At 46.4% G+C, this 12,515-nt stretch overlaps 1 protein-coding gene across 1 annotated transcript in view; it reads right to left on the minus strand.

Annotated features, from left to right (window-relative positions):
* SACS (sacsin molecular chaperone) overlaps window positions 1-12,515 on the minus strand; it is a 264,410-nt gene that overhangs the window by 208,156 nt on the left and 43,739 nt on the right. The gene's annotated exons all lie outside the window — the stretch shown is intronic.

The raw sequence follows: 12,515 nt of genomic DNA on the forward strand, positions 1-12,515 counted from the left end.
TCAAAATTATCAGACCAGATATGTTCTCCATGGAGCAAGCTAAGGCCTTGTTCCTGCAATTGCATCTCTGCAAGTGAACCCCTGAGTGCTCCACTGGTTAACGAGAACATCAGAGTACATTTGACAGGATTCACAATTTTATATATGAGTTATCAGCTAGTATGCTGCAGGGCACAACCAGTAGCTGATTAGGATTAGGATGTGATTTCCCTTAAATGCTGGCTATTCCACAACTGTCCATGTGGGGTTCTTGTTCCTTCTTCTGAAGCATCTGATACTGGCCAATGTCAGAAACAGGATAGTGGACTGTGCCAGTGGTCTCATCTGATATAGTATATTCCTGTGTTCCTACAAGAGTCAGGAGCAAGAAAGCTAATTAAGTGAGAGGGGAAGGGTCACATTCAAGAAATTTGTTTTTTGTTTGTTTTAGTTAACATCTATTTAACTTCAATGGCTCAATAAAATGTGGATAAAGAAAGTCTTGAAGAAGATTCAACAGCCCTCTCTCTTCAATTAAGGTGAGGAGTTCACAAAATAATGTTCTGAGACATGTAGAAAGTCCTCCAGAAAAAAACAATATAGACCCAACTTGACTTCTTTGATATTTCCTTAGGTAAACATTGAAGCATGGGGGATGGGGGGACGGGACAAGACACATTTTTAAACATTCAAGCTCTCAATATACATCAAAAAGAATACAAGCCCAGGTTTTAAAAAAATCCTTTGCAGAAATCATTATGAATTCTCTCTTAATTCCCACACAAATGACCTTTTCTCTGCCTCTCTTCTTTTTTTAAAAAAAGTCCTAATGTAGGGAGGTGACCTCTTACTTTTTTGCAGCCTTTCTTCTATTGTACAGAAATAACCTCAGAAAGCTAAACAAAAGGACCTATTGTTAATGTAACCAGTTATGTACAATGTTTGTATATATAGATGCCATTGTTAAATTAAAACAGCAGCAGCAGCAGATGTCATAACTTAAACAAACATAGGTCACACTTACAGATACGATCTCTATATTATTGGTCAAGTCTCTCCCAGCATCAAATCCAAGTGCTGGCACTTGGCATAGGGGAACTCTACAGGAACCAGAGGTAACACAAATCTCTCAAACCACAAAACTGCAATGGACCTCCTCTACTGCTGCAAGAGACTTCCCTCTTTTGAGCATCTTCACTATGGGGAGGGGAATGGCCAGTGATTACACAAACCATAAATCTGGGGCCCGCACTCACTGTAGCAGTGTGGAGAGTCCTTGTGGAGCTCGGATCTGCATTTCTTAGAGGTTCCAGAATCTTGCCCCTCCTCCCGCTGAAGTACATAGGCCAGGGACGGGCAAACTTTTTGGCCTGAGGGCCACATCTGGGAATAGAAATTGTATGGCGGGCCATGAATGCTCACAAAATTGGGGTTGGGGTGTGGGAGGGGGTGAGGGCTCCGGCTGGGGATGAGGAGTTTGGGGTTTAGGAGGGCTCTGGGCTGGGATTGAGGGATTTGGAGGGCGGAAGGGGGATCAAGGTTGTGGGAAAGAGGTTGGGGCGGGGGGAGAGGCTGAGGGGTGCAGGCTCCCAGCAGCGCTTACCTCAAGCAGCTCCTGGAAGCAGCAGCACGTCCCTTCTCTGGCTCCTTTGCGAAGGTGCTGCCAGGCGTCTCTGCACGCTGCCCCGTCCACAGGCACCGCCCCTGCAGCTCCCATTGGAGCCCTGGAGGAGACCACTGGAGCGCATAGGAGCCGGAGTGGGGCCATGCTGCAGCTTCCGAGAGCCACGTGGTGCAGCCCCCAACCCTGCGCCCCAGCTGGACCTCCACAGGGGGGCCATGCCACAGCTTCCGGGAGCCGCGTGCTGTGGCCCCTGACCCTGCGCCCTGGATGGAGCGCCGGAGCGGGGCAAGCCCCAGACCCCGCTCCCCAGTTGGAGCAAGCGGGCCGTAGTTTGCCCACCTCTGACATAGGCTATGCTGCAGGCAGGGGGCACTGCATCTTCAGGGATGGCAGCCTTGGCAGGAGACAGTATTCTGCACCCACTGCTAGGCCAGACAATGCTCAATAATGGCATTACATAAAAACGAAACTAGGAATTAGAAAGCATTTCTTGGCTATGTTACACATTTATGAAGTCTCTTTAATTTCCCCATTTTAAAAAGCTTTGATTTCCTACTTGCCTCTCAGATGCTCTATTGTTAAGGCTGCTTTTATTTACAAAGGGCTGTACAAGCAGTGGTAATTATATATTGTACAGTTCTACTGTGATAGGGTGGGGGCTGATGAGGAATCCAACCAGCTGCAATCTCCAGAAGCAATCTGATTCTGCCAGAATGCTTTCAAGGGTTGTTGGGGAGCACAAACCAAAGCAGAGTGGTGACACTTATTAAACAGGGTGCAGCGTGTGCTCTCCCACCCTAATCCAGCTTAATTCAGCAGGACTTGCTCAGTCTCTCTTGAGACAGTGTTCAACTGTCCCTGGTCTTTGCACTCAGGGAGCACAAGGACTGGGATTTTGATTGGTGTCTCTATACAGGTACAAGGGGGCAGGTTCTTTTTAAACTCCTCTCCCTACCTGTGTGCACTCACACAGGACCAGCCATAATCAAGTTTTAAAAGGGACAGCAGCATATTACTAGTATGAATCCAAATATGAACTTATCTGTGAACTTTATTCCCTTCTAAAACAGCTAACATCTGTAGATAAATCAATGTCATAATACAGATGGAATTTTTACAGCACTGCAATATGCCCCTTAAAGCATTTCTTCTATAAAATATATCGTCCTTTTTCATTCAACTTTAACAAAATACAGAGCTTGCCAAGCTTCACTATATCTTACAAGTTCAGCAAAAGGAACATTCAAATCACAGTATAAGAACTGACTGATTGTCATTCTTGTATCTGCATAAAAGACCTTTCTTTCTCTTTCATTGTTGTGCCATTTCCCACATATTTCAGAACACTTCAGATCTACCATGAACACTTTCCCAGTGGATTAACTCCTGCATAAACGTATGAATATACACATATCTGAAATGGGAAGGACACTAGACAACTGCAAACTCAACAGTTAAGTCAACTTTTATCCTCCTCCTGGGTAAGCAGAAAATGAGGATAGTGATCCTTATGCACAGACCTTTCTGGATAGTAATTGAACGGGTCTTCAGGGATCTGCAAGGCAGGTACAATACCAGACATAGGTGATTTGTGAGAGTTTGGAAAATTATTCAGTATATTAACGGATACTTGTGAAAATCTCAATGGCTATGTATAATTAAAGTTGTTCTCTTTCTCTTCACTCCTTCCTCTTCTGTCAAGAGTTCACTGGGGCAGAAGTAGCGGGAGGCAGGATGTTATAGTCTAGCACAGTGGTTTTCAAACTGCAGGTTGTGACCCAGTACTGGGTCGCGGAACGTAAGGCACTGGGTCGCGGCGGCTCCACTCAGCACCACAGACTAGGCTGTTAAAAGTCCTGTCGGTGGTGCTGCCTGGCTAAGGCAGGCTAGTCCCTACCTGTTCTGACTCCGTGCTCCACCCCGGAAGTGGCCAGCAGCAGGTCTGGCTCCTAGCGGGGGGGAGGGGTCATGGGGTTCCGCGCGCTGCCCCCACCCCGAGCACCGGCTCCACTGGCCAATGGAAGCTGGTGGGGGGGGGAGAGGTGTGCCTGCGGGCAAGAGCAGCGTGAAGACGCTTGAGTGCCTCTGCCTAGGAGCCAGACCTACTGCTGGCCACTTCCAGAGCACAGCACGGTCCGCAGTGCCAGGACAGGCCCTGAGCCCGCCCCAACCCGGAGCCCCTTCCTGCACCCCAACCACCTCATCCCCAGCCCCACCCGAGAGCCTGCACCCCCAGCCCAGAGCCCTGACCCCCTTCTGCACCCCAACCTCCTGCCCCAGCATTCAGCCCCCCCCCCAACCGCTCATTCCCGGCCCCACCCTGCAGCCCTCACGCCCACATCCCAACCCTCTCCCCCAGCCCTGAACCCTTACCCCAGCCCAAATCCCTCATTCCCAGCTCCGCTGGGTTGCGGGCATCAATAATTTTCTTCAACTGGGTCACCAGAAAAAAAGTTTGAAAACCACTGGTCTAGTGAATGGGGACTTTGTGACACAGACTAAGAGCCAAAAAAGAGTCATGAAAGTTGGGTATTGAGTTAATATAAGGCATAACAGAGACTCTGTGATAGATATTCAATCCCTAACAGTACTTCATCCGTATTACCTCAAAAATGTGTAAGTCCATAGTAGTTATGTCCCAACATCCTCTGTGGTGAAGATTTATGTAAAGAAATAATTTAGCTTATCTGCAATGTTCTTATCCTCCTTAATTGCTCCCTTTACTCCTTGATGGCCCCGAAGACCTAATAATTGTCTGACTGGCTTCCTGCTTCTGATATGCTTAAATAATGTCTTGTTATTGTTTTATCGTCTTTAGCTATTTGCTCTTCAGAGTCCATCTTAACCCTCCCACTTTCCTTCTTCCATACTGTCTGCTGTCGTTTATTTTTCTTTTTATTGGCTTCTCTGGGGTTGGAATTTCATGTTCTGAAATATGGCATGGAAGAAAATTTAACTACATTTTTGATGAATGATTTTCAGAAATGGCTGCTATTTTGCAAGAACAAATTATAGCACTTCAAGGTCTAAATCCCTGATTTGTCAATGCAATCAAGTAACCAGATGTCTAACTGCTATCATACAGGCTTATAATTATTTGTGGGTGTAAAAAGAGCAACCACAGAACAGAAAGCCAAGCTGAGAACTGTTTCAAAATCAGACCTTAAAGTGCAATTACATGCAAAAGACCCTGTCTGAAAACATGCTCCAATATTATTCACTAAATGTTCAAAGTAATGTGTTTAGTTTAGCCACAAACGGTATTTCTATACAGCAAAGAAAAACCCATGGCTGGTGCATGCCAGCTGACTCAGGCTTTTGGGGCTCAGGCTTCAGGGCTGTTTCATTGCTGCATAGACTTCTGGGATCGGGCTAGAGCCTAAGCCCTGGGACCCTCCCACCTCACAGAGTCCTAGATCCCGGGCTCCAGCCCAAGCCGAGAAACCTACACAGCAATGAAACAGCCCTGCAGCCCGAGCCAGCTGGCACAGGCCAGCCACAGGTTTTCCTTTGCTATATAGACATGCCCATAGACTTGTAGACTTTAAGGCCAGAAGGGACCACCATGATCATCTAGTCTGACCTCCTGCACATTGCAGGCCACAGAACCTCACCCATCCACTCCCGTAATAGTTCTATAACCTCTGGCTGAGTTACTGAAGTCCTCAAGTCTTGATTTAAAGATTTCAAGTTGTAGAGAATCCACCATTTACTCTAGTTCAAACCAGCATGTGACCCATGCCCCACACTGCCACGGAAGCCTTCCATTAACATAATTTTAAGTAGTTCAGTGAAATGTTCTGCACACCTTTGACAACCAAGGGTATATTTAATATAATAGGTTACCTATGACTACAGCCACCTCTCCAAGCTTAAAGCCTACAGTAATTCCAACAGCTTGAAAGTTGGACTATCCTTTCCTAGACAATAAAACTAACAGAAAAGATTATGGAGAGTGGATGTAATAGATTAACATGCCTGAGATATATTAATTTTCTAAGGTCTGTGGAGTTCGGATTCCTCCAAAAAAAATGAGGCTGTATATCAATGAGCTATGTGCAGACCTAAAAACAGCAAAGCATGTTTTCCTAAAATAAATTAAATTATTTTGGCTGATAATGTAACAAACCTCTCTGGCCTCTATTCACCAAGAAAGGTTGTGCTAACCTCCAGCTAATCTGTCATGGAATTTTTAAACTTCTTCCCACAAGGTATCAACACACATTATCATTAACTTTAATTACAAGCTAACCCAGTGCATTTTTATAATCAAAGGGAAGTAAATGGCATTTATATTTGAATTTTGAGCTTCCAGAAAATGCAATGGTTAAGTAAATGACTTACTGAAAATACAGAACACTGCTCACAAATGGCAAAGATCAAATAGAATGAAAGGCAAATTTGAATTAATTATATCCACAATTCCTTTCTTCACTTCAAAAATAAAGAACTGTACAACAGCAAAAATAAACCAGTAAAATGAACCTGGCTGAAAAGTGAAAAGTCAAAAGTATTGGGGCAACCATGTCATGTCAACATGACAACTTGAATAAAATGGCATTTTTGCAAAAAACAGTGTTGAAAAATGCCATCTTGATACTCTGTAATTAAAGAATTAAGCTTCAAAGCCTTCAAGATTAATCTTATCTTACCTACCATTTATTCTAATGTAAAAACATTAATTCAAATCCAGAGACCAACATGGCACGTTACACTACTTAGAAAGAGGTCCATATTATGGAAATAAAACAAGGTAATATATGGAAAGTAAAATCAATCTGATCTTAAATTTTAAAATATTTTATAGAATTACATTTACTTACAAATATTCAAGTACCCTTTGGTATTATTTTTGTAGTAACAGTGTATATAGAGTACAGCTACTCAGTCCTCAGACCTGAAAACTCTATCTTGTTTTATAGTGATTTCCAAAAAGTTCATCTCTTCCTGCTTCTACATAAAGTTGTCTGAAAAAGAGGGGGGAGTAAATATTCACCCCCACAACTGCCCATCCACCTGCCCAGTAATTTATTCTGCCACCCAACCCCCAAATTAGTCCTGTCCCCTCATCAATTCTGCCCCCACATCTGTTCTGCTCCCTCCAGCCCCCCAATTCTGTTCCTCCAACCCATCAATTCAGCCCCCAAATCTATTCTGCCCCTTCCAGCCTCCCATCAACTCTGCCCCCCAACAGTTGAGTCCCCACATCTGTTCTGGTCATGCAGCATTCCCTGTGCTCTACCTGCAGCTCCTGGTAGGGGTGGGGGTGTCTTTACTCCCCTCTCCTAAGCCCAGGGGTCTGAAGGGGGATTCTTCCCCTGCCCAAGCCTGATGTTGCAGAGAGGGAAGGGGCGAGGGAGGGGGGGAGAACAGCAATGAAGTGATCCCATTGTTTGTAGGAAGGGATGGGAAAGGAGGGAGTGAAGCCCCTGGAGCTTCTGGGCTCATCTTCCTCATCCACCCTTCTCTGAGAATGAGGGAAGGAGGAAAGAGCTCTCACTGCTCCTGAAGCAGCACTGATTGGCTACTCTTCCCCAGAAGGTAGGCAAAGGGCAAAAGCAGGCAATCAGGGCGGGGGAGGAGCGAGGGGGGAGTTTCACCCCGATGGAACTGAAAATGTATACTCCTCAGCTACCTGGCTCGCTTCTTAGACATTTTATTTCCCAGGTCTGCAGCCCATTCCAACCTCATGCACTTTAAGCACTGCCTATACTATTCCTACTTGTACCTAAGTGTATATGTTGGAAAACAGCCGAGTCAAACCTGTAGATGATACAAACCTGCCTAATGTTATATGATTTTCATAGAATTACATATTATAACTGATTGTGGTACAGGTTCTTTCTATGAGTGCTGTGGTACACCAGTCCCTAGGTGTCTGGCAGCATGCAGGGTGTACCACAGGCTTAGAGGCAAGAACTGTAGGTGCACCAGGCACTAGACTCTAGCCCTCAGAGAGTTCCCCAAAACACTCACAGATTACATCTTCACTGCAAAGCTGACCTGGGTTCTTTTCCAGGTTTTAACCCAAACCCCACTACCATCCAAAACTAAAAACTGGCTTATGACCAATGCAATTTTGTTATGGAGGATACTTTGTGCTGTGTGGTAGCCTTTGCTTCAGCTGAGTGTGGAAGCCATGGCATTTTCCTGGCATCCCGTCCTCCCCTAGACATGTGTGATCCATGATGGATTCCAAATGAAGGGAGGTGGGGGGATTTAAATGTGCAACTACTGATTTATTGTACCCACACTCTTGTATGCATTCGGACCTGGGATTACAAATTTAACAATGCTTGCAGACACTGAGCTGTGTGTGGCATGAGTATATAGGCATATCTATCTATATATACTGCACTTTCTTTTTCTCACGCTGGCAGTAGCATTAAAGCATTATCAGAGACAGACTTAGTAATAAGTCCCATTGTGTGACCTGTGGCTGTATCAAGGGCAGAGTATTTGAAAAAGTTTCTGGGTACCACTGGTCCACTGTCCAGAGCGGGGGGAAGTTAAAAGGCACATTTGTTGTAAGTTCATCCCGCCTGATGGACTACTGCCCCGAGATGGTGCATTTCAGTGGCACAGTGAATCCTTCAGGATGAAAGATGTTAGTAGATGTGCAAGACAAGGCTAAACTCTGAGACCATGGCCCATACTTCACTCATTCCCCAGTGAGGCAAAACTCCCTTTAGAGCAAGTACTGAGAACAGATGTCCGGAGCCAGCTGTGTGCTACTCCGCTTGCATTTCAGAACTCTGTCTGTTTTGTTTTGTTTTTTTGAAGCAGAAAAGAATTTTATTTGTGTAACACTTACAAAGAATCACCAAAAAGGATAAAGCAAAACTATGCAACAAAACAAAAGCAAACACAAAGTATAACACAGCAACCTTCAGGAGGGAGAAGTGTTCAGGCTAGCCTGGGCCCAGAGCGGGGGGGCTTCCTCGACACTCGTGGTCTTCCACCCCCCGAGTTACCTAGTGCCACGCCCAGTGTCACCGATTATTCCTCTCCTGAGAGTGCCCGAAAAGATGGGCACGGCTGCGGGGTGGGCGGTTTGGGGGTGGGGGGGACGTACACTCATGTGTGATAGGACCCCTCCTAGGTGACAGTGATGATGGTATCCACAGCAGCAACGGCTGGGGTCTCTCGCTCTTCCCCTCAATCAAAGGGTCAGATGGAGGGAAACGGACAGGGTCACCGAGCAGAGAACCTCAGACAGTACCAACCGCTCCTCGAAGGTGTCAAGGGAGCCGGTGGACGCCGCCCAGAGGAACTCCACCCGGATACGTGAATGTACTGAGGATCGGAAAACAGCCCTACAGTCGCAGGACGCTTCATTGGCCAACCTCCCCTCTCTGGTTTTATAGATGGCTGTTTCAGCTAGGGCGAGGAGGAGGTTAACTAGGAGATCCCGTGACTTTGTGGGGCCATGGATGGGGAGTGTGTAGATAAAAAGGTGAGGGGAAAAGTGGAGCCAAAAACGTAATAAAATATTCGTGAGGAGCCAGAAAAGGGGCTGCAGCCTGGCACACTCTAGATATACGTGCGCCAGGGTTTCCCTCACGTTGCAAAAAGGGCAAGTATCCGGGATGGGGGTGAACCACGTCAAAAACACGCCCGTGCTCACAGCTCCGTGAAGGAGCCGCCAACTAATGTCCTTGACAGGCCTCGAGACCAAGGTGGAATACAAGCTGGCCCACCGGGGCTGCTCACCCTCCAAAGGTGGCAGGAGGTCCCGCCACTTTCTATCAGGGCGGGACACCAGGGTGAGGGCGTGAAGGGTGTGAAGCATGAGTGTGTATAGATGTTCCCTTGGCGCGGTTTGGAAGCTGACCGGCTGCAGTTCAGGCAGCCGGCTCGCAGTGAAAGGGTAAGGGGTTTGTTGGGATCTACGGGGTAGTGGCCCAATTGAAAGGTCCGGCAGGCCTGGGGTAGAGGGTGGGCAGGGTGCGCCCTCGCGCAGGGCTCGGCTGAGATAAGCCCGAGCAGCGGGCATCAAAACGGCCTTCACCTCCTGAAGTACGCGCCGGGGGGTATGAGGTCTGGAGAGCCCCATGCACCGAGTGAGCATCAGGGGATCCAGCCAGCCTCCCCGGTCATAGCCCAGGAGGTCTCCGACTCTCATGACTTCTGCCAGGACCAACCTCTGGCGCACCGAGCGGGACTCCGCCACCTGCACACGGAGCTGGGGGTTGTGTAGCAGGGTCTGCTGGAAAGCTTGGAGGTGCTAGGGCTCCTCACTAGAACAGTAATGAGAATTTTTCAACATGGGTAACACATACTTTCTCCGAGCTTCATTTGAGAAGTTGGCTGAACTCTTCTGCCTGAAACTTTCAAAAAACAATTCTGCTCGAAGCAGACACCCAGCATGGGAAATTTCAGTCCAAACACCTAAAATTTAGCAAACTTATAAGCAACTGAAAATGAGGTTTTCTAATGGAAGGTGTCAGACAGACTTAGCTATAGGTGATGCCACCAGCACCACCTACAGCGGCTAATCCATTTGTCAATCCCATTCGTCTATGCTTTTTGGTCCAATAATGTTGGTAGCAAGGAGTTCTGCAACATGACTGCAACATGATTTAGCATTCTGCTTATGTTTGTCTGAATTTTTGTCCACTCCGGACTGATTATGCCTGAGAACTTTTCATATAGGAAAAGCTCAAGACAATCCATGAGATTCCTGGGCATGACAAACTTCCCACCCAAAACCTCCATAGCTTATGAGCAAATAGATGACTGGAGATGGACAGATCAGTCACCAGGCGACTAAATATATCCTTGGTGACAGCCTACCAGAGGCCTAGAAAAATTGTTCCTTCTTCCAATCTAAAAATCTCCAAAAAGTAACATCTTCTAATACCACAACTGTCTGAAATAACATTAAACCATCACTGGGACAAGGTCTCTGGTGTGTGGTCTCCAACCACCAGCCAAGCCAAAAAACTATTTTTTTAATTCTTTTAAAATAAAATATGAAATATTTACCATTGTCTTACTGGGCTTGTGACCTCAGATGCAGCTGCTTCTGAGAAGGCTAATGTAAAGAAATAAAATAAAGGCATACCAAGGAAATGAAAGTTGCAACTTGTGGCCTTGTGGTGACAGAACATTAAAGGGGAAGAGCTTTTCTTTTTTCCTCTGGACAAAAAAATTATAATGTGCTCTTCCATTGCCTCTGCCTCCTACCTCTGTTGGACCAATGCAACCATGCAGGCCTCTTGGGGAGAAGACTCTGAACCAGCAGGGGTAAAGAAAAAGTGCTAGGGAACAACTGCTGCAGGACATGCAGAAGGACTTGGGCTGCAGATTGGCCGAGCACCTAGAAGTGCAGAGGCAAATAATGAAGTAGGACAGGGAGCGGAAGGAGAGAATGGTGGCTGAATATTTGATATTACAGGCCAATGAGGGAGCAAAAATGATAGCAAGAGAGGGAACTGTTTGAGCAGCTGCTTAGCCGGATTGATCATGATAACAGCACCTGCACCTGCCCCTTTACAGGCTGCCCCAGTATAGTTACTGCCAATGGACTCCTCTCCATGCTACCACATCCTGCAGCCAGTGCAGCCCCTGGACAGTTCTCGAGTGGGGTGAGGAATAACAAATGCATTTCTGGAATAGAAGTATGCATGGGCAAATGTACACTTTCTTTCTATCACTGTGCTACCACAGGAGAAGAACAGGTACACTAGCAATGTGCCATCACCATTGACACTGCACTGATTAATATTACTGTTGGTTTTGTTTTCACTTTACACTTTTATTAACATTTGCACTCCCTGTGTAGTAGCAACTAGGCTGCCTGTTTTGTGTTTTTAACTTTCTGTAATTTTCTTTGAACAACCCATTTGTTGTAAGTGATTGGGAAACAAGAGAAAGACAGGAAGTTTAAATCAAAGTTTTAATAAAGTATCATAATGACTCATCATAAATTAGTATATATAGTATACGCAGATCACATTACTCCACACCACCATCTTTCTCCATGCAAAGCAAGCACACAGGGCACCCTCACTTCCCTTGCTCTTCTGGACCCAGTGAACAGAGCTACACTTTCTGGTTGACTTTTCCAGGCCCATAAACCAGCACTGTCTTTAACCCACTCCTGCTGAAAACTCTCCCTCTTATCTCTGCACACTTGTGCTGCCACCTGATGACATAAAGGGCAGAGTCGCCTAAACCCCCTTCAGTTCCCTTTCACCAAAGTCCAGTAACAGACTCCAGCACAGAAGGGAAAGGAGGGAGGGTCATGGAATGGGCTTGCAGAACACATCTCAAAGAACAACAATTACGGAAAAGGCAGTGACCATTTTTTCATTGATTGTACACATCCATTCCATTTTAGGTGATTGTGGTAAGGTGGACACACTCCTGCCTACTGTCTAGCCCAAAACCAGCTCGGAGACTTTCTTCTGGTGAACCACCACGTGTGGTTTATTTACAATAGTCTTTCCTCCCATCTTTATAGACCATGCAGCATCATGTACCATGGAGCTCTCAGCTCCTGAGCCTAGGAGAGGAAGAGATCGCTCATGGCTCGGACTTTGCAAGGAAGCCAACCTCTCACTCCCTCTCTGCTCCCACTGCGCACTTTCTGTGCCTTTCGTACCCTCTGGGCTAATGAATTAACCAACCTTTTAACTCTCTCCATCCCATCCCAATCTATCAATTGGGTGCCATTCCCATAGTCAGATGTGCTACAGAGCAACTAACTGGAGTTGCAGTGATCAGAGAGCTGGCTCAGCTGCTGTCCACTACTCTCTCAAGCACCTCGCCTTCTTATCTGACAGTCAGACTTCTATTTCTCCATGCTCTCTCTTGCTTATTGGAGGTGCCTCTCTTGGTCCCTAGGATGAGCATCCAGGTCAGCGGTGCTCAAACTTTTCCAGTCACACCCACACCCCCCGCTTAC

Source organism: Caretta caretta, chromosome 1 (genome assembly GCF_965140235.1).
Source record: "Caretta caretta isolate rCarCar2 chromosome 1, rCarCar1.hap1, whole genome shotgun sequence".
In the NCBI taxonomy this organism is placed as follows: Eukaryota; Metazoa; Chordata; order Testudines; family Cheloniidae; genus Caretta; species Caretta caretta.